General features: G+C 48.0%; 1 pseudogene; it reads right to left on the reverse strand.

The window, feature by feature from the left end:
• Positions 1-3,940: 3,940 nt before the first annotated feature.
• LOC136547964 (uncharacterized) lies at positions 3,941-10,174 on the reverse strand (annotated as a pseudogene).
• Between the last annotated feature and the right edge of the window lie 12,714 nt (positions 10,175-22,888).

Raw genomic sequence — 22,888 nt, forward strand, 5'->3', positions numbered from 1 at the left:
CCAAAAAATGGGTTTTTTTACCGCAATCCAAAATATATCACAGAACAATGAATTTTGCTACTAGAATAATTCAAATATGCTGCGGAATAATGAACTGTTATATTCACAATGCAAATATCCTATGAAATAAAGAATTACGACTACTTGAACAATATAAAATATAACATACGACAATAAATCACACTGTTGGAACATCTTATGGAAGTGGAACAGATCATTTTTATTGGTCTAGTATAAAAAATCATTCAAGTATATAATTCCTTTTAGAAGAAGAAATTTCTATTATGGACTTTACACAAGCCATGCACTCAACTATCCATTCTACTAGCTACCGTTAAAAAATAAGTCTATCAATAAATATTCATCCATGCTTTGTGAAAATATCCATCACAATTGCCTCCAAGGTGCAGCGTGCCGATTTATTTTTTTTATGTGCATCCTACTTTTGTAGTAAGGACTAGAATCAAGTCCATTATGTGGCTCTGGAGATAACCTGCAAATAAAAGTATATTGGTGTTTTGTCAAATATAACATCATGTCGACTCAACTATATTTCCCTACATAAAGTGTTACGTTTCTCACTATTGAATCTACTCCCTGTAGTCAATTTCTAAAAAAATGAGCTACATCTCATTGAGCTAGCCATAGGAATACATTTTGAATACAATGTTTGGACATGTTACATAAAGAAACATTCAAATTATTGCTTCAAATGTTGACTATAGTAGCTCAATCTTTGAATATGTAAGTTCAACATCCTTATGTAAAAAAAATTCTATGGTATAACTAAAGTGTTAGCTTAGATTTCGTATCAACGGTTCTGAATTGTTGAGAGTCGTTAAAACACGTAAATCATGAAATCTGTATCATAGTAAGACTCTACACATTGATCATATCATGCTGAAAGAATTTTTTGATCTAAAACAACAAAATAAGCAGCCAAACACATGCAAAACAGACCGCTGGTGGTCTACATGATTGCTAGGATACTTTTTTTTAGGGGAGATTGCTAGGTTACTGGGCTGAAAAGGTTGGTCGTGTGCTCTTGGGCCTATTGGGTTGTTCGATATAGAGACATTTCCTCACGTTTCTTTATGGAAAAAAGTTCAATTTACATCACTGAACTATAGTTTCTCAAAAAAAAACATCACTGAACTATCGTGGTTGTCCGATTTTTCTCTCTACTATAAAATCATTTTCTTTACCTCCCTCAACATTTTAAAACTGTTTATTTTTGCACCTTAGGTGATTTTGCTGATGTGGCGCCACGTCAGAGTGTGTGTGTGTGTGGGGGGGGGGGGGGGGGGGGGGGTAAATCAAGCTAAGTTGAAATTTAGGGAGTTAAATCGGACTAGAAATACTTTTTAAAAAATCATAAAAATCATTTATCGAAATATTTTTTTATGGAAAATAATGCAATTAAAAATCCTAAAATCCGGTTTAATCTTAGGAAATTTGTTTTACCTTGGAAGATTATGCAACTAGTTTCAGATTTCTTTTTCTAAAATCATGCTATCTTATGGTGCCTAGCTTGAAATTCTATGAATCTTGATAGGCTCATTTTGGTGCTTATTTGCTAGCAGAAACTCTCATATCTGTTTTTTTTTCTCGAATACGCACGAGTGTGCATATCATTGTATTAGAAGAAAGAGTTTATAGTACAAGAGTTGCATTCCCGGCCGTTAGTTAGTTTCCTGCGGACGCTACATTATGGAAAAAAACAACCACCGTAATCCATGTCTATCCTGACAAGGACCTAGCCCTGCGCTAGCGCACGTAGCCCGCTTGCTCCGGCCTGAATCCATCGGTCGGCTTCGTTCTTGATGATGTGCAGTAGGTCGCCGACGGACGATGTCGATTCCCGGAAACATCTTGCGTTCCGTTCCTTCCATAGTTGCCAGGAGACGAGGGCGAAGAGGGAGTCCATACCGTTTCGCCGATCGCCGGTGCACACTGACCGCAATCGGCGCCACCAGGAGAGCGTCGTTTGGGAGACTGGTGGAACTTGCTGCCCAAGCGCTTGCAGGACATAGTACCATACCTCATGGGTGAACGGGCATACTGCAATGATGTCATCAATCAGCGTACGTACTGCATCCCGCCTTGCTCGCGCGTTAAGGCCGCGCACATTCCATGACAATACAGTTGTGTTATCCATAGCAGCAGGACAACCGGTTGTTGTGGGGCCTAAGTTTAGGCCACCGCGGCGAGTGGCCGGCGAGTCGTCTTGGCGGCGCGTGTTTTGTTTGCTTGGAAGAGGTTGTCCAAGGCCTCGACCTCCTGATCCGTCATTTCCCTGTTGAAGAAGGCATCGTAGTCGCGCCTTTGCCCAGAGGATGGTTGGGCGCTCGGGTGCGTGAAGCCCAACCTCTTCATGGCGATCACTTCTCCCCTCTTGGACACCGGTATGTGTCCCAACTGTTACGCCGCGATGCGACGGCTTCGTGTCGGAATGGGTGCCTTCTTTGCCGGCGGCCTCTGCTTTGGCGGCGATTTGATGAGTGGTGTAGGCCGCTTCTTTTGGACGTCATTCGCGAACTTGGCTAGGCGACGGGCCGCCTCCGATGCGGTCGGCGTTGGGTCCCCGCCTGGCGTGGTGGCCTGGTTATCGAACGCCACTGCCGGGTTCGTGGGCGTCCCCGTAGGCATGTTGGAGATTTGCGTCTGCGCCCTAGTGACCGTAGACGTGGCGTTTGTCTGGCAGTCGCACGTAGCAGGTAATTTGACATGCGCACTTGCCGCGCCAGCCTGAAGTGCCAAGGCCGGCGCCGTGGGTGATTCGACCCGTCCGATGGCCGTGGCCATTTCTAGTTCAGCGGCTCGTTCCGCAGCGGTGTGATGTTCCGTTCCCGGGCTCACGTTCGCGGGCACGGAGTTGGCGGCACCCGCATCATCCAGGACCATCTCTTCCTGGGTGGTCGGCCCCGTTTGGTCCTCCTTGCTGTATGTCCCATGGCAGCTGTCTGCCCTGCTTTGAGAAGCCGTCTCGCTGAGGAGCCCTGCCTCAAGGACCATGGGATCCGAGGCCGGCTGTCCTCCAGCATTCTTGTCGTAGTTTCCTTGTCGAATAAATTCGAACTGGCACTCTTCGCTGTCGTGCTCCCTGCATCTTGTCCCGCCGTCGCATGTCTCATCTGCAGCCGCACAGGGGATGCGCTGCGAGACCGGAACATGGTGGCGTGGTTGGGCATCTTGCTTTGCAGCTGTACCGTGCTGGAAGGGTAGGTGAGACCGACTGACGTTGGCTGTACGACCGAGGGGCGCACCGCTTCCGTTGTTGACCGCCGGCTGTTCCCCGTCGATGGTTCCCCGGTGGCAGCGGAACCCCTGAATGCGTGGTGCCGTTCCCCTGGAGAAGTGTTGGCGGTCAGGGTTGCCGTCATGCCCGCTGTCGCCGTCATCCGACTCCGGCGGCGATGGTGTCGGGGAAGGGCTATCTGGGTCAAAGTCTGTGACATGGCGCAAGTGCACGAGCACCCGGTAGCTGAGGATGTCCTTCTTCCTTAGGTAGGGCGGCAGGTTGCCGACACGGACGTCATATCTGTTATAATTACTCAATATTGATCGTCCGATTACGTAGAAACGCCACTGAAGCGTCATGAGGACTACGTATGTGTGACATGGCTATGTAAAAATCTGTATCATAGTAAGACTCCATATATTGGTGATATCATCACAAACACATCTTGATCTAGAAAAACAAAATAAGGAGCGAAACACATGCAAGACAGTCTGGGCTCTACTGCTGTTTTTTCTTGAGAATAGCTGTACCGCTGGAGGCCTCAATGATTGCTAGGTTTCCGGGCTGAAAAGATTGGTCGTATGCTCTTGGGCCTGTTGGTCTGCTCGATATGGAAGACAGTTTCTCATGTTTCTCATGTTGTTTTCTGTGTGAAAGAATGTTTCTAGTGTCCTTTTCTTGATTTATGTCGGAGAAATGTTTTTATGGGAAAAAAAATTTATGCCGGCACCGAACCATTTCTTTTGGTGACCAAAGCCGAAATTTAACTAACGTCGCACATAATATTAATAAATAATTACATCGAATGTATCAACCACTACGGGCGTCATCTTCCCCCTGAGAGGTCGGATATGGTGCCGGCACTCATCACAGCCGACGAGCAGGCGCATGACATGACGTGCAGCCCTTTCCTCTGGACCAGAGCTAGCATGTCGAAGCTCAGCTCCGCGCGCGTCATCTCCGGCAGCGGCAGCTCCCCGTCAAGGTACTGCAGAACCTGCTGCATGCTGGGCCTCGCGTCCGCCGACGGGTGCGAGCACAGCAGCCCAACCTTGAGCGCAAGGCACGCCTCGTCGGAGCTGAACTCTCCCCGCAGCCTCGGATCCACCGCCTCGACGAGCGTCTCGCCGTGCCAGTGCTGGAGCACCCAGTCGACGAGCAGCGTCTGGTCGTCCATCGGCCTCCGCCCGCACGTGACCTCGAGCACGAACGTGCCGAAGGCGAAGACGTCGGTGAGAGGGGTGGCCCTGCCCGTCCGCACCAGCTCCGGCGCCAGGTACCCCGTGGTGCCAACCACGCGGGTGGTCTGCGGGTGGTCACCGTGCTCGTACAGCTTCGCGAGGCCGAAGTCGCCCAGCCGCGCGTTCATCTCGCCGTCGAGGAGCACGTTGCTGGTCTTGATGTCCCGGTGCACGACCACCTTCTCCCACCTCTCGTGCAGGTAGTGCAGCCCGGCCGCGACGCCCCTGATGACCCGGAACCTCCGATCCCACTCCAGGGTCGGGGCGTCGTCGTCGTCGCCTTCGCCGCCGTGGAGGTACCTGTCGAGGCTGCCGTTGGGCATGTAGTCGTAGACCAGGATGAGCTCGTCCTTGCGCCGGCAGTATCCGAGCAGCCGCACGAGGTTCCGGTGCCGGATCCGGCCGATGCTCACGATCTCCGCGATGAACTCCTTCATCCCTTGCCTGGACCCGTGCGACACCTTCTTGACGGCGACCTCGACGCCGGACTCCCGGAGCACGCCGCGGAACACCATGCCGAAGCCCCCGGCGCCCAGCAGGTGCGTGTCCCTGAACCCTCGCGTGGCGTGGAACAGGTCCTTGTACGCGAACCGGTGCGGGCCGAACTCGCTCTCCCAGTCCTCGCGCAGCTCCGTGTACCGCAGCCGCCGCCGCACGAGCAGGACCAGCGCGACGCCCGCGGCGAGGACGACGGCCGCGCTCGCGAGCGGCAGCACGATCACCAGGAGCTTCGAGCGCGCGTTGGACGACGACGACACCTGCGGCAGCTTCGGCAGCCTGGCGACGTCGATGGCCGGCGCCGGTCTGCCGTTCGTGCCGAGGCTCCAGCCGAGCACGTAGTGCCGCGAGTTCCCCGGCCCGGTCGCCGACGAGAATCCGACGTACGATGGCTCCGCCAGCACGGCGGACAGGTTCTGGACGTGGGAGAGCAGCGGGTTCACGGGCTTCGCCATGCCAAGCGGCGCCATGGTCACGTCGATCCGCGTGGCGTCGCCGTCGTAGTCCACCCAGACCTGCATCGCGTCGCGGCTGATGAGGCTGAGGTTCTGGAAGCTGCTGCTGCCGTTGCTGTTGTCGTCGTCGGAGGAGTAGTAGCCGGCGTCGTGGGACTGCACGGAGGCGAGGCTGTTGACGTCGATGCCGACGTGGTTGGCGCTGATGTCGTGGAACTCGATGTTCTGCACGGTGTCGAGCTCCACGGCGACCATGTGGTTGCTCGCGTTGCCGTCGTCCTGGGTGTTGGTGAGGCCCAGGTACTGGTCCGTCAGCGCGGTCGACAGGTCCGTGGTGGGCGCGACGACGAAGGCCAGCCCGTGCGTGCTGAAGTCGAGGTAGCTGGACACGATGCCGAAGACGAAGGCCACCGAGAAGGACCGCACGGCGGCGGTCGTCGTGCCGTTCGGGGACGACGGGGACCCCTGCGGCGGCGGCCCGCCGCGGAGGCGAAGGGGAGTTGGGTGGAACGCGTGGCCTTTCTCGTGGGTCGTGCCGTTGGTCAGCTCCACGAGGCCGGCCGGCGTCACCGTGGCGGAGCCGTCGAGGGTCAGGTTCGCACCGGCGAAGCCGTTGTAAACGAACTGGTCGCCGTCGTCTGTGGCGGCGGAGGCGGCTGGAAGAAGGACAAGGCCAACGGAGAGGATTACGGGGAGCAGGTGGTGGCAGGGCATGTGTGCGTGTGCCACCATTCATGCGAATGGTGACGTGCTAGCTTCTGTCTGCAGTGGCGTGCGTAGAGTGTGTGCAAGAGATTCGTAGCGACTAGCCGGAAAGAAACTTCCAAAGCAGGCGCGAGATGTCAGGGAATTGACAGGATAATCTAAAGACGCTTCTTTTTTCCGGACACAGTGGGAGCTAGCTCATCGGTGATGTGCACGTTTGAACGCCGTGGGAACGAACGTGGACGAGGACGACGACGTTTGGTGCGATGTCGGACGGAGCGGCCCCATGGATCCACCGGTCATCCCAGATCAGCGCGTTCATGCCGTCGCCGATGTTCGTGTACGTTGATGCCCTGAAGAATGCCTGTACTTCCGGATCCGTTTTGATTGGCAGCTCACTCCAGGCTCTTGAGGAGTATGATTTCTGGAGCCATAGCCATCTCGTCTGCAGAGCAAAACCGGCTAGCTTGAGGTCAGTGATTCCAAGTCCTCCCAACGTCGTCGGTCTACAAGCTGTTGCCCAGGCCACCATACACTTTCCTCGCACCGATCCGTCCTTGCCGACCCAGAGAAATCTTCTGCATATGGAATTAATCTCCTTTCTTGCCCATGGTGGCAAGCTGTCCGCCATCACGGAGTAGATTGGAACTGCCCGTAGCACCGATTTAATCCATACCAGCCCCCCCCTCCTAGCCATCAGAGATCCGTGGCATGGAGGCAGCTTCCTTGCGACGGTTTCTACTAGTGAGTGGAATTCCGCCTTGGGAACTTTTTCTTGGTGCTCAACGGCAATCCCAAGTATTTGATAGGGAACTTTCTTGGGGCTGCTAGCTTTTACACCGCGCGCGCGTGTTTGGACTTGTTCAGTCCACTGTCACATCGTCTTTCCGCGTGCGTGTTCATAGAAAATGCTCACGCTAGATGGTTGTTAGTACACATCTATTCCAAGTCCTAGAGTTATTCAATGTAGAGCGTGTTATTCAATGCTAACGCTAGATCTTGCCCGCGTGCGTGACTGCGTGTTCATATGTAGAGATCTCATGTGTTACGACTACGATCGATCAACTACCAACTCCATACAACTCTTCGCTCGCTAAGCCAACTAACCAACTCGATTGAAACTATGACCCAACTCAACTCACCAATTTTTTTTAACTAGGACTAGGACAAACCTGAAAAAAAAATCTATTCACAATTACAAACTCTGTCAGGAGACAACTCAACAACAACTACAAGGCATCTTTACCATATCTTTACACCGTTTATTGCACTACATTTTTTTTACGGAACTGGAGGGGTTTGCACCCCTACAGAAATTTTATTAATGAAAAATATATTATTGGTTAGAGACACCTTGCAAAGTTTGAGCTCTCTTCTTCCTCTTTGGCTGGCCCTGTTCCACCAAGATTTGTAATATGCCTCCATCTTTGAGACGCTCAAAGTGTTGCACCATACTGCTCAAACAAACCATGATTCGTTGATGGTGGCTGAGGTGATAGCTCTCCAAGTTTTTTCACAAGAAGTTCTTGTGCTATCTGTATATGGCTCCCTTCCCTAGCTACTACATTTGTAGTTTTAGCTTTGCTTGCCAACTTAGAGTTTTGACGTTGTGGGGTGATAGCAGCTGGTTCATTTGGTAAAACTCCTGCATTTTGCTGAAACAAATTTATAAAGCAGAGCTATTTAGGTACGCACCTTTTTCCTTTGCTATATTACCATCACAATCAACAAATACATGCAAGGGCACATTTATATGTGCATACACAACATATAAAACAAAAAGGTAGGTATATGCTAGTGTACACATCATGCAAAATCCATATATAATATGCACATTATCTTTCTTGCACAAGGTCTGAAATGCTTCTGGATGCTGTCTACTGATGAAGGATATGACATGACGTATGAGTCAAACCCTTCGTTTTGCATCAATGCCAGCATCTGGAAGCTCAGATGCGCCGGAACAAGCTCCGGCAGTGCCATCTCACCATTGAGGTACTGCAGCACCTGTCGCATGCTGGGTCTTGCTTCAGGAAAGGGATGAGAGCATAGCAACCCGACCTTTAGTCCCATGCATGCCTCATCAGCATTATAGTCACCTTGGAGCTTTGCATCCACCGTATCAACTAGCGTTGTCTTGTTCCAGTGCTCCACCACCCAATCTACCAGCATGATTTGGTTGTCTTGTGAGTCCTGCAAGATGGGCTTCTGCCCACAAATGACCTCAAGAACAAATACGCCAAAGGCGAATATATCGGTCAAAGTGGTCGCCTTACTGGTGCGACCGAGCTCGGGGGCGAGGTACCCTATGGTGCCAACAACATGCGAGGTTTGTGGATTGGCACTATGGTCATACAACATCGCAAGCCCAAAGTCCCCTAATCGGCCATTCATACCACCGTCGAGTAACACATTGCTCGCCTTGATGTCCCGGTGGACGACGACCTTCTCCCATTCCTCGTGGAGGTAGAGCAAGCCCGACGCGATGCCCTTGATGATACCAAGCCGCTGTGCCCAATTCAGAGTAGCACTGCTCTCTTGGCAATAGAGATACTTGTCGAGGCTGCCATTTGACATGTACTCATACACCAGAAGTAGCTCACCTTTTCGACGGCAGTAGCCGAGCAATTGGACAAGGTTGGGATGCTGCATGCGCCCGATGCTAACGATCTCGGCAACAAATTCCTTCATGCCTTGCTTCGAGTTGTGTGACACCTTCTTCACGGCGATCTCAGATTTCGACACTGGAAGAACTCCCCTGTATACTTTCCCAAATCCTCCAATTCCCAGTAGATTTTTGTTCTTAAATCCATCGGTCGCCCGAAACAAATCCTTGTACGAGAACCGGTGCGGCCCAAACTCAACCTCCCAATCTTCCCTCAATTCAGTGTATTTTAGCTGCCTTCTCCTAAGTAGAACAAGAACGGTGCCAACAAATAGAACTAGGGCAGCAGTGGCTATTGGCAGGATGATTTCCAGGACCTTGGATCTTGGCTTTGGGAACTCACGGGGCAGTTTTGGCAGCTTGGCGATGTCGATGGCCGGCGCAGGTCCATCCATGGCGAAGCTCCATCCAAGAACGTAGTGTCTTGAGTCGACTAAGCCCGTGGACGACGAGAAGCCGATGTATGCCATGTCCGGGATCACCGTCGAGAGGTCGTATTCCGCCGAGAGCAGCGGCCTGGCAGGTTTGCCCATCGTCAGGGGAGCCAAGGTCACGTCGATCTTCTTGGCTTCGCCGTCGTAGTCCACCCACGCATGCATCGCCTCGTGGCTGATCAGCGTCAGGCTGCTGAAGCCGCCGTCGCCGTCGTCGGGGTAGTAGCCGGCGTCGGTGGAGTTCACCGAGACGAGGCTGTTGACGTCGATCCCGACGTGGTTGTCGCTGATGTCCCGGAACTCGTTGTTCTTCATGGTGTCGAGCTCCACCGCAAAGATGCGGTTTGTGGCGTTGCCGTTGTTGCTGCCGTTGAGGATGCCGAGGTACTGCGCCGCCATCGCGGACGAGAAGTCGGTGGTCGGAGCCACAAAGAACGCGATGCCGTTGGCGCTCACGTCCGGGTAGCCCGAGAGGATGCCGAACACGAAGGAGGCGGAGAAGGACCGCACGGCGCCCCCGGCGGCGGGTGTCGTCATGTTCTGGTCCCGGAAGCGCAGCTGGGTCGGGTAGATGGCGTGGCCTTTCTGCCGGAGCGTGCCGTTTGTGAGCTCGAGCAGGCCGGTCGACGTGACGGACGCCGCGCCGTCGAGGATGAGGTTGCTGCCGGTGAAGCCGGAGTAGACGAACTGGTCATCGTCTTCACCGGCGGTGAAGGCCACAAGGTAGGAGGCCCACGAGTAGGAAGCATATCGGCAGAAGCTTCTTGCCTGCCATGGTGGTTTCTTTGTGTTCCATCATGGATTATTGGAGGCAGCTAACTGCAATTGCATCCTCTCTCTCTCAAAAAAAAAAGGCTAAGAATTGCATAGACGCAAGTTGTGGAGTAGTGCACGAGTAAAGTTGAAACCAAAACAAGGAATAGGCTAAGATTTGCTTTGTGAAACCAAAACAAGGAATAGGTGACATAGAGACTAGACGACTGACGAGTTAAGGGATATGACAAGATCACAAGAGGACAAAATGAGACGGATCATGATAGCGAAGGAGCACCATGGACCACTGACAATTTTTTTTTGTACATGCGTGTAATCCCTCCCATATACTCCTACCCAAACACTACTACCCAAACACTTTTGCGAGCCAGGTAAATTATCATAAACACTACTAGCCAAACACTTTTCCTAGCCGGGCAGAAAGGCGGGCAGGCTGCCCGCCTCAAATCAAATGCCTGCGTTAATCATTTTAAACGAAGACGGTCAAAAGGACCACCTCTGAAAATTGTATTTTCAAAGGCATGTGAATTGCAACGTCCGCCTTCGAAAATTAAAAAAGCTTCAGGTTCTAGAGCCAGCTCTAGCTTCTGAAGCTGCCGTCGCCGAGGCTCCTCCGCGCACGCATCGCCTGAAGTGTGCACAACCCGCCACTATCAGTGCCGGCTCCCATCGGCCTAGATGCTTCGTCGCCCAGATTTGCCGGCTCTGAAGTCCTATCGCCCTACACACCCGCATATCTACAAAGGGGGGACAGGGAAGAGTGAGGGAGATGAAGAGGGGAAGAGAGAGAGAGAGAGAGAGAGGGAGATGGAGAGAGTTGTACCTGCCTTGCCACTGCCGTGATGCTGTCCCATCAGATCCGCCTACCCTCCATCGGACCAGGCCGCCCTCCACCGGATCTAGCCAAGTCCTCCATCAACAGACACAGCTATGTGTGGCCGGCCACGTGGTCCGAGGGCAAGACCTGCTGCCCGTATCCTCCTTGCCTCCACGCTGGAGAGGGAGGCGCCCCGTCTCCTCCTCATGTCCACACCGGTGAGGGAGGCGCACATAGAGAGGGAGGTGCTCATGTGTGGAGAGAGAGAGAGAGAGAGAGAGAGAGAGAGGGAGGGAGGGAGGGAGGGAGCGGTGGGAGACAAAGGCGCTCGCGCAGCTCGTGACCAGAGATGAAGGCGTCCATCTCGTGTGGCGTGTAGAGGGAGAGAGCCGATCACTTTTGTTGGTGCGGCGACTGGGTGATCAGAGAGGTGGAGAGGGGTTGCGTGTATATACTTAGGGTTTGGAGTGGGCTGCTGAGTGGGCCTCGAGCCTTTTAACCGAGGTAGGCCTTCTAAGGCGTCTGCCTTTGAAAACGGATCCATTTTTAAGGCGGAACTCGTAAGAGGCCTGCCTTTGTTAATGAATTTTGGGAGACAGGTAATTTGTAATCGCCTCCGATAAATACTCTCTCCGTCCATAAGTCTCCATCATCTGAGCAAAAAAAGTTTTCCAAGAGTCTCCATCATATTATATCAGGACCACGGTTCGCCTCGTCTACACATGCCCGTGACTCCTCACGCGCTGTGCACATTTGTTGCTTCGTCTGTTATCCTGTCACATTAAATATCTCTCCATCCCCGTCCCATTAGGAATCCATCCAATGTCCTCCACCATTACATACGTGAGTGGGCTAAGAACGGATGGACGTGAGCGCAGTGGGGTTACGGACGTGAACGCGGCTAACGAACGGAAGTGGGGCACTAAGAGGACCGCAACGATTAAATGGGAAATCAGTGCTCTGTTCGCTGCTCCTTAGTCACTGTGCCGAAGGCTAAAACAATGGAGACTTAATATGGATGGAGAGGGTACATTTTAAGAGACTGACAATTTAGTAACCACCTCCATAAATGAAACGAGTGCCTCTGTAAATACATTTTGAGCGATGGACATTTTGTGACTGCCTCCGAAAATTCTCAGGTATTTTAGGAGACAAGCAAATTTTGTGACCGTCTTCGTTAATGTCTAGGCAGTGTCTCATAAAATCATTTATGTAGTAGTAAAAATCCAATGTTTTCTTCTTTGTGTTTGTGATTAATGTGGTAATTTTTAGGCCCTCTCGGCGAACTGGTGGCTCCTTTTTAACACTATTGTCTCGATGGAGGGAGTAATAGATGACGGTGCTGGTACCTTTTGTTTTCTGAGGTTTAGCGGATCTTGTCTCCCTGCCGGAAGACCAGAATTCAACTTGAACTAAATGCTTGGTTATTTGTCAAGATTTTCATACCGATGAGAGCAAGTATAATAGCTAGCTTGGGCAAATTTAACCGAGAACCGAACCTAAATAACCGGAACCGAAGCCGAAAGAACTGAAACCGAAAAATTCAGTTCCTGATTTTGAGGAACCAAAATAACCGAAGAAAATTCTGTTCGTACTCTCGGGGAACCGAATTAGATAAATTATACGTCACTTACTTGTATTTTGTAAGATTATGTTTGGTTTATGTATGGTGTTTTATATTTACCCTGCTATATATTTGTGTTACTATATTACTATTATTTTCTTATAAATTATTATTATTAAAAATTAATATAGTGTTGTATAAAGTTGCCTTACAACACGTATATTTATTGTTGTCTTGAGGTCTTCTGAAAAAGTTCGGTTAGAACCGGAACCGAACCGAAAGAACCAAAAACTGAACCAAGAACCGAATGAAGCTGGCTAAATACTAAGGTGACAGTGAGACGAGAGGAGAGAGAGTATAAGCGGGCTAGAAGCTTACGGCCGGCTTCGGAACAAGAACAAAGAAAGCTTATGAGAGAGACAAATGAGCCATATATTAGTATTGATGGACTAACTATTATATGAGTGGGCTGAGTGAAGGTTATAAAGAAATCTTACAGCCAGCAACCGGCTGTATTGTTAGCCATGCTGTGATTGTCCTCGAGTGAAACACGATTTTTTAAGTTGATGCGCTAGTCCTTTCCCTATTTTTTTTATGAAAAGCTAGGATTTTTTTTTAACTGAAGTTTGATACTTAAGTTTCTTAAATGCAGGTTCTTCATATGTAATGAAATTTATACTCCCTCTCTTCTAAAATACAAAGAGAACTCAACATTTTTTTTAACTTTGACCAATTATATTTAAAAGAATATTAATATTTATAATATATATTTAGTATCATTAGATAGAACGTTGAATATTTTCATAAACTTATTTGGAGATATAAATGTTGCATGGATTTTCTACCAATCTAGTTAAAATTAAAAAAGTTTAACATGCACGTATCCCATAACGACTTCTATTGTGGAATGGAGGGAGTAGCAGCATGTTCATTTCGGCTGAAAAGATCGTGGATTATAAATCAAAAGTACTGTTGGCTAGTTTAGTGTGAGAGAAAGATACTATTCTAATTTATAATTTACAACCGTATAAGCCAAAAACAAAACATGATGTAGGAAGCTGCCTGCACAGCCTGAAGAAAAAACTGCTGCGCAATACTAGATTCCTTCTACCATTATTTTAATCAATTTTAGTACGAAGTCCCCCTTGGCGTCTTTGAAGGAACAACGCATGGCGAACGCTGACGGGATCAGCTAAGGCTTGTTTACATCCGAAAATTTTGGTAAAATGACACTGTAGTAGTTTTCGTTGTTATTTGACAATTAGTGTCCAATCATAGTCTAATTAGGCTTAAAAGATTCGTCTCGTGGATTTCGTTTAAACTGTGTAATTAGTTTTATTTTTTATTTATATTTAATACTTCATGCATGCGTCAAAGATTCGATGTGATGAAGAATCTTGAAAAATTTTGCAAAATTTTTTGCCACTAAACTGGACCTCAGGCATTGTCCCGTCTGATAAACTTCATAGCAGTCCCAATCTGCTAGAAACAGTTTAATACCAGATGACATGCCGTGTCGAGCAGTTTCAACTAAATTTTGCTGTCATTGTTGCGTGTCGATGAAGGAATGCCGAAACTTCTCGCCCGTTTGGCATCATCTGCAGCGGGCGTCAAACTATGAGAAGCAAGGTCGTGCACATGCTCCGGTTTTATTCGTTTCACTTTCACAAGACTAAGACTATGGTGACTTTATGAGCACTCTTAAGTCTAACTCAAAGCGCAGAACGTGAACGTGATCCCCGCAAGAAACTGCAAACGACAAGTAGTGAAATGTGAAATGAAGCAATGCTTCTGTTCTGCGTTTTTCTTCATAGCTCTGAAAAATATAGCACGCATGGTATGGACATTGGACCAGGTAGGTATAGCAAACTCATCCAGACTAACTCCTGTAACGCCAAAAAAAATGGAAAACAAAAATGTGCACGGGCCAGACAGTGGGCCACAATATCTTAATTCGAATGGTAAACGGTGAAAACAGTTCGAAAAAGAATAAAGACCGGGCCCATGGAGTATGGCTTTGGAAGTTCAGCGAAGAATTTGTAACATCCTAAAATTTACACTTTTAAAAATAGGATTAAAATGATTTAATTCCGTATTTTTGTGCTCATGAAATATATGAAAAATAATATTTTCATTAATTTAATATTTATCATAAGGAGTAGCAATATGGATGTGCATACATGCCGGTACATTTGATTCATTTCAATGAGTGGTTGAATCCAAAATTCAAAATAAATTTAAAATGCTTTTGAAAATAAAATTAAAAATGGCTTCCAAATAAAAGAAAGGAAAATTTGAAAATAAAAGAATTTAAAAAGTTGTAGTATTTATTTTTTGAAAACTTACCAAAATTGCTCATTTTTATTTGAATTGAAAAGTGGATTTGAAACCATATTCAAATTTGATTTGTATTTGAATTAGGTTTTGAAATATGAAAAGAAAATAGAAAAGAGAAAAAGAAAACTCTCTCCTCTCCCTCTCTATCCCGCGTGGGCCCCTTGCTTTCTTTTCTCTTGCATGGGCCCAGTGCCGAGCAGCAGCCCACCTCACCTTTGGCCCGACCCGCTCCTCTCTCTTTTCCTCGCTTGGCCTAGCACGCCACCAGTGCCAGCTCGCTCTTCCTTCCTCACGGGCTAGGCCTCCTTGCTTCTTGGCCGCGGCCCACTCCCGCCTCCACCCTCGCGAAAGCCCAGACCAAAGCCCCAGCAAGCCAGCCCAGCAAAGCCGTGCACACACGCGCTCCTCCGTCTCTCTCTGTCTGACGTCCGGGACTCACGTTTTCTTTCGCGGACGAGCTGGGCCCACCGGTCGGTGTTATCCCTTTTCCTCCAGCTCGTGTCCGTCACATACTCACCGTCGCAGGGAGTCCGCTGCCCAGGCCTCGATTTCCTCGCGTTGGCGTGCGCCGCAAGCCGTCTGGCCTCGATAAATAACAGCCACACTAGTACCCGCTTTCCCCGAACCCTAGAAGCAAGCGCTGCCGCCTTCAATCGAGCTCTAGCCGCCACCGAGGTCGATTCACCGTGTCTCTGTCTCTCCACCACCGCAACCGCTTTGCTGAGCATCTACATGAGGTAAGGGAGCTTTGGGTACCCGCTTTTGTCCCCTCCCTCGCTTTCTACCACCCATGTCGTGTCACCATAGCTTCGCCGCCATGTCCGAGTCGCTCAGCTTAGCCCCGCGTTGAAACCGTGCAGTCGTAGATGTCCTAGTCCCCTCCATTGAGTTCTCCGTGCCGTCCTCTCTCTTCCCGTGTTTTCCCCGTCGAAAACCATGGCCTCTAAGGCCGTTTTCCTGTTTTGCCGGTGAGGTGCTCGCCGCCGTCAATGGAGCATCACCGCACGGCCCACTGTTCCGATCAGCCAACTGTGTGAAGCCACCACAGCCGTCCATCTAGAGATCTGTGGCCCAGATTAGAAGATACCCTTTCGCTCGTATTTTTATTAAGAGCCCCTCAGTTTCTTTGAAATAGATCCCGCGGTCCATTGCATATTTTAAAGATTACGCTTTCTTCTTTTAAAAGCATATTTTGTTCGGTTGACATCAAAAGTACGTTTTCATCTATTTACAATTTTGCCGCTAAGCATGTTTAAGCCATATTTTCTCCATTTTAACTCCGATTTGACCCGTTCAAATTGTGTTAGGTTCGTATTTACGTTGTCTACGTGTTCATACTACTGCTAAGTATGTTTTTAACTTTTAAAATTCAAGGTTAGATTTAATCTATTATTTTATTAAAGAAAATCTTGTTAAATTCATATCTTCTACGCTTTAGCTCTGATTTGACCTATTCAAGTTGCGTTAGATTCATTGCAACGAGATCTACGCATTTGTAACAATGTTTATCATGTCACTATTTCTAGAATTTCATGGTTTAAATTCTAATTTGAATAATAATTGTGCAACTAGGTTTTATAAATAAAATATAATTTGTTTTACTTTAGTTTTATAATTCAAATCTAAATTTGACTTAATTTAATTTATATATGCTTTTATATAGTTAAAACATATGAAGCTTATAGTTTTATGTTTTCTCTTCTGAGTAGATCTTTCGGTAGCCGTTTCTTTCAAACTGTAGTTTTGATTAGCGTGCCTCTCGTGTCTGTGTGTTCGTAGTGATGCGTAGAATCGTGTTTCAAACTCTTTTACTTATTTTTTCTATGATTGGTGTATTGTTCTAATTTAGATCTATTGTTTTCCTCGTATATGATTGCATGGATGCTTGTGTGGTGCTTTATGATCTTGTCCAGTCGGTGAGTTATACGTGGTGAATCAAGAAGCAGATCTTTGAAGTTTTGGACTTGAAGTAGAATCTAAGTTTAAGGCAAGTATAGCATGGCATCATCCTTGTTGTCCTACACACCTTTAATCATTTAATTCATGCTGCATGTGTCTACCTTGACTGCCACTAAGATTTTTCTAGTACTTTGTACCTTGTGCCTTGATACCTATGGGGTATTGCATTGGGTAGTATGATGCTAGTGCTCAACTACGACCATGATCTTGTAACTTGACTCATGATATATGCAATAAACACTAAAAGATGCTTTTTAGCAACATGGAACAAGAGGGCTAGTGCATTGGGCTATTTTATGGTGCTCTAGATTCCTCTCCCTAAGGACTTATCTGTAAGTGATCATCCAGAACTTACAGTACAGCTATGAGGGCTACATGGCTCTAGCTTTAGCTCAGTACAAGGACCTTTTGTAGCTTGTTAGATGTTACCTTTATGGAGCAAGAGGGGTGTGTTTTGAGTTGGATATAGTGCGGCCCCTGTCCTTCAGTGTATAGGCTACGCGTTATTGTGCCTGTCGGAAGGGGAGCCCTACATTCGCAGGGCACAAAAAACCTAGCGGCCCTATCTTGTTAGACGAACCTTTGAAAGGCTTCATAGTGAACCCTGCCGACCTTCCTTGGTAGTGGGTCAAGAGGCTGATCACCTCGGGTGAAAGGGTAAATCACTACTCATAGTGAAAGTGTACAACCTCTGTAGAGTGTAAAACTGGTATATCAGCCGTGCTCATGATCATGAGTGGCCTTGGAATATTTACAAAATAGATGATGAACATAGACGATACTGATGATGAAGATGCTCACTAATGATTACCATTTATGCTATTCATTATTCATGTTTACCTGATCATGTGTTTATATAGGCTTGTGAATAAACTTGTTGCTACTCCTATGCTAAAATTGTGACAATTAAAAGCTAATCGCAGTTAAACCAGTGTCAGCCTTTTGAGCCTCATGAACCCCATGTTATATTTGTTGAGTACGATATGTACTTACTCTTGCTTTACTTTTTAAATCTTTGGAAAAATCCTAGATGGGTACCAGATTGCTAGAGTTTAGAGGCATTAGTGTGTCATTGTGTTGTGGGCTCTGACCGTCGGACACCTATGACCCAAGCCTACTTGAAGTCGGCCTACTTTGGTTTGCAAACATCATACGTGACAACTTACGTGAAACCTCCTCAATTTTTTATCACAGCCTCCACGTATGATATCTTGATATCTTGACAAGTTTCATGATTTTTGGACTTCGTTTGCTTTTTATAGAATTTAAAAACAACTCGACCGCAAGTTCGTGGTCATGTTTCATGAACACGATGCTCGAAATTGGTGGTCTGTTCCTAGATACGGCCTCACATTATACTAAATAACATGAATATCATTGTCCATTCATTACTTTCATTATTCGAATGACTAGCAGGTATAATTTGCATTATCCAAGAAAATTCAATTAAATGAAATAAATTAAAGAAATATAGAAAAAGTCCAAGAAATGTGCCACATTGGAACATGGAGTACCAGGTATTGTCTAAGGACTGCAAAAAAAGTTTGGAGGTCAAAAGTGAAAAAATATGGTTTGCGTCAAAAAATGACACTCGGCAAACGAGCCTCTTTGCCGAGTGCTAGGAGAAGACACTCGGCAAAGGAGTCTCTTTGTCGAGTGTCAGGACCTATGGCACTCGACAAAGATTTTTTTTAAAAAAATTAAAAAAAAACCTCTTTGCCGAGTGCCTGGCCTGGTGGCACTCGGCAAGAAGAAAAAAAAAAAACTTTGCCGCGTGCCAAATCGGGGGCACTCGGCAAAGAGGGGGATTTAACCTCTCGGCCTAGCCAGCCCACACAGCCGCACGCATGCACACACGCATGCCCGCCTCCCTCGCCAGCGCCGCCGCCTCCGCCACCTGCCCGTTGCCAGCGCCGTAGCCCCGCCCCAACCCACGCCCACGCTGTCCGCCCCTGCCGGCGCTGCCGCCCCACGCCACCCACCCATTCGTCTTCTTCCCTCCTCTCCTTCTTCTCTTCTCTCTTCTTCACTTCTTCCGCTCCTTCTTCTTAGTCATAATACTTACTTCTCCCTCCTCGTCTCCTCCTCCTCCCCCCACCGCCCTCTTTCCGCGCCCGCGCCGTCCTCGGCGCTTCCCAGCCGTCGCCTTGTCCACCGGTGCCCTAGCCCTTCACCACCGCCGCCCTTCGACGCACTAGTATGCCCTACTGTCGTCGTCGTCGTCGTAGTATTACTAGTAGTTGCAGTAGTAGTAGTGGTAGAGTAGCAGTGGTGGTAGTCGTAGGAGTGGTTGTGACATTGTTATATATATGTGGTTGGATATAATCTTGTGCATGTCGACCATCATGCCGTTCATATATATGTGCATGTCGTCCATCGTGCCATTGGTTTTCTTGCAGCTTTTGGAAACCTCACCATGCAGGGGAGGTGTTGCCAAAATTTTGTATTGACAGTTTTATGTTTCTTTTTTTTGTAGAGAAGAGCCCGTCGGAGCGGAGCCAGAGTACCTCAGTGACCTTGATCGCCTTCCTCGCTGCTACGGGTTTGCCTACACCGCGTTGCCTCGCCACTACATTGACCCACCATGTCCCCGCTAGCCTGACTCCACCGCCACCCTAGGTATAACCCCTCTTTCCATATCATGGTCGTAGATTATGTAACCTAGTTAGGCGTCTCCCGTTCGAAGAGATATGGTTGGAAATATGCGGATATTTCCATATCTAAAACCATATCTATTTCAAATTGTCCACGTTTTTTTGGACAGCCCGCGGATGCGTAGGTGGGGTTAGTTTCCATGGTCTGGTCCGATCTGAGACAGAGTTTCGGCATCATCTCCCTGTTGTTCTCCGAATACACACTCTCCCTGGTAGGACGTGTATTTGGAGAATAGCGGGGAGGTGCTGTCGAAATTCTATCTTGGATAGGAGTAGAGCATGGAAACTAACCCCACATATGCATCCTCATGTGGGATTAGGACCTATCCTGACCTATTAGATAGTAGGAACGTCGTGCAGATGCAATTGATTTTTATATTACTCGCCGCTATATATGTTAGAGGATGGAGGACCATGAGTGGATGTACATGGGCCACGCAAGTCAGGGTCAGGTCACCAATGAATGGATCAACAAGACCGATGCTTTCTTAGAACGGGCATTTGGCGTGGCTGCTAAAGGAGTGAGTAAAATTTGCTATCCCTGTAGCAAATGTGCAAATAGGAAAAGACAAACGAAGAAGGTCATGGGGGAACATCTTTAGAAGAATGGATTTACGACATACTATACCAGGTGGGTCTACCATAGTGAAGCCAATCGTATGAGAGAGGAGGTGGTGAGACCACGCGTCAAGGATTATGATGTTGATGCCGAGGTAGCAGACATGTTAAATGACTATCACGAGGCACAGTTCGCTGAAGGACATACGGAGGAGAAGCCAGAGGCAACCGCAAAGGCGTTCTATGACATATTTGCCGTGGCACAGAAACCCCTTCATGACCAGACAAAGGTTTCTCAACTAGATGCCATTGGACGCATAATGGAGTTAAAGTTCCAGTATAGCATGAGTTGAGACGCCTTCGATGGTATGTTGATAGTTATTGGCAGCCTGCTTCCGGAGGATCACCTTCTGCCAAAGAGCATGCACGAGTCACAGAAACTCCTTCATGCACTTAAGATGCCATATGAGCAGATACATGCTTGCCTGAAGGGGTGCATCCTATTTAGGAAAGAATACATGGAAGCAAAGTACTGTCCAAAGTGTAAATCCTCTAGGTTCCTAGAGGTAGATTCTGGTGATGGCTAGAAGAGGCAGCTTGACATTCCCGTGACAATCTTACAACACCTTTCATTCATACCGAGGATCCAATGGCTATACATGACCAAGGAATCCACGAAACAGATGACATGGCACAAAAATGGCAAATGATACAATCCTGACAGGATGGTACATACAATCCTACCAAAGGGAGGTTTGAGATAGAGTTAACCGAAGTGATCGGAATGGAAGTAGACAATGAAACGGTTATTGAAGAGGACACTGGAGATGAGGTGCAAAATGTGAAAGACTTACAAATGCTTGAGCGATTACATTTAGACAATGACAATGACAACATTGCTCATTCAGATAGTGTTGATTATTTCGACATGATTGATAGTGATGATGAGACTTATGATCCAGCTAATCCCAATCATGAAGATTATTTCTAATACATGTAATACTATGTTATTTTGTAATTACGTTTTGTTTATTTTGCATCTATTTCTAAGTACTTCTTGTTTATCTGTGCTTATTGGTTTACTCTATTTAATTGTAGGTGATTGAACAAAGATGGTGGGCGGTGGGATGAGGAAGCTAATGTCCTTGTATTGAAGGACAAGGACCGCTGCATCGGGGGAGAGTAGGAGGAGGAGTAGCCATAGGAGGGAGTCGTCGCCTGCCGCCCCATCACGTGAGGAGGAGGAGGAGCAGGTGCCCTAGGAGGACACCGAGGAGGCACAGGAGGACGATGAGGATGAGGCGACAGCAGGGGGTTCCGCTTCCTCTAGTTCATCGAGCGTCTACTTGTGAGGTCCTGTGAGCCTCCCTCAGCGACCGATACCTCATGAGAGGCGCCCGTTGATTCGACACGAGGGGAAAAAGTAAGTAACTTTAGATGTTATCACTACTTTATATGATATGTTGAAAATCAAAATAGAAATTAATAATTTTTCTTAATCACTTGGGCAAGAACTGACGATTGTGGTGAGTGGAGGTGGTCACACACGCCAAGTCAATGGCATCCTCGATCTTCTATGCAAGGAGCACTTCCCTAGCCTGGTTGAGTACGCCAGAGTGATAGGGCCAGCCTACTCGTTTGACCACTATGCCGCCACCCCCGATGCTGTAGATCGGGCCCGTAGGGTATTCAACAACAAGGCGGAGCGGGTGAAGCAAGAGCTATGGGTAAGTCTTCCTTGCACTACATTGCTCAATACATTCTTGAAATAATGAATGAATACATCGTGTTTGTATGTAGGATTTCTTTAGATGCCAGGACAGACATGAGGTCAGGGTGGATGCGGTGGCTACCAAATGCTGCAAAAAACTCATCGTGGACATGCATTACGAGGCGCGTATCTAGGCCATCGTAACTTACCATGGGGCTGTCCTTGAAACGAAGGTCACCAAAAGGGACGCAAGATCTATGACGCTGACCTGGGACTAGTACCTGTAGGTAAATATAGAACATTAATACTGATACCTTTTGAGATTAAGTAGGCTTAATTTCATCTTCTGATATGTCATGTACTTGATGGCCTATAGATGATTCCTTATTGGTGCGCCGCGCATCCCTAGTGCTAGGAACAGATGGTGGATAGGTGGTGCTCACGCGAGTGGGAGGAGACGCACAACTTGTGCTGGGAGTGGCGTTTGATGATGCCAGGTGTAGCACACCATCAAGGCAGCCATAGCCTTAGCGGATATGCAGAAACATGGGTACACAAATTTATTTATTTATTCTAACGCTCAATTCTACATGATTTCTAATCATCTTGCATTTTTTCTCATAGTCGGCGTCACATGGTGGCCAGCCTTGCTCCATCTTCAAGGCATTTGCTATGGCCCACAAGGGCAAGGCGACGTCCGATGTCGACTACAACCCAGAGGACGGGCCTGAGGCATACAGCAATGCGACCATCCACAACCACCTCAGTGAGTACACATCGATGGCAAGGGAGGTCCATGGGTCAGAGTACGATCCGAGCACTGAGGACCTTGATGGAGAAGTTGTCATGAGGGTGGGAGGAGGCAAGAAGCATGGGCGGTACTAGATTGGCGACGGCGCAATCGACTCGGCCGCTACTCCCACTCTCTCCTAGATTCGAGCAAGCAGCATGAGCAGGAGCTCAGCCATACGACCTCGGCAGGACACTTCACACCACCAGGTGGAGGCACTCAAGGTTATTCTTGGTTTATTCGTCGTTCATTGGTTTTTTCATACCTTTCCTTTGCATTATTGTAACATTGGGGTGAATATATTGTAGGCCCAGTTGGAACAAGAGAGGAGGATACATGAGCAGATGTAGGTGAAGATGGAGAGGGTGGAGGCCGAGCAGGAGGCCGAGTAGTGGAGGATGGTGGAGATTCTTCAGTACATGCAAAGTCTTGGCTTCGCTACGGGTGTAGCTCCTCCACCTTCGCTATTCGCTCCACCTCCAACT

Source organism: Miscanthus floridulus, chromosome 4 (genome assembly GCF_019320115.1).
Source record: "Miscanthus floridulus cultivar M001 chromosome 4, ASM1932011v1, whole genome shotgun sequence".
NCBI classification, from domain to species: Eukaryota; Viridiplantae; Streptophyta; class Magnoliopsida; order Poales; family Poaceae; genus Miscanthus; species Miscanthus floridulus.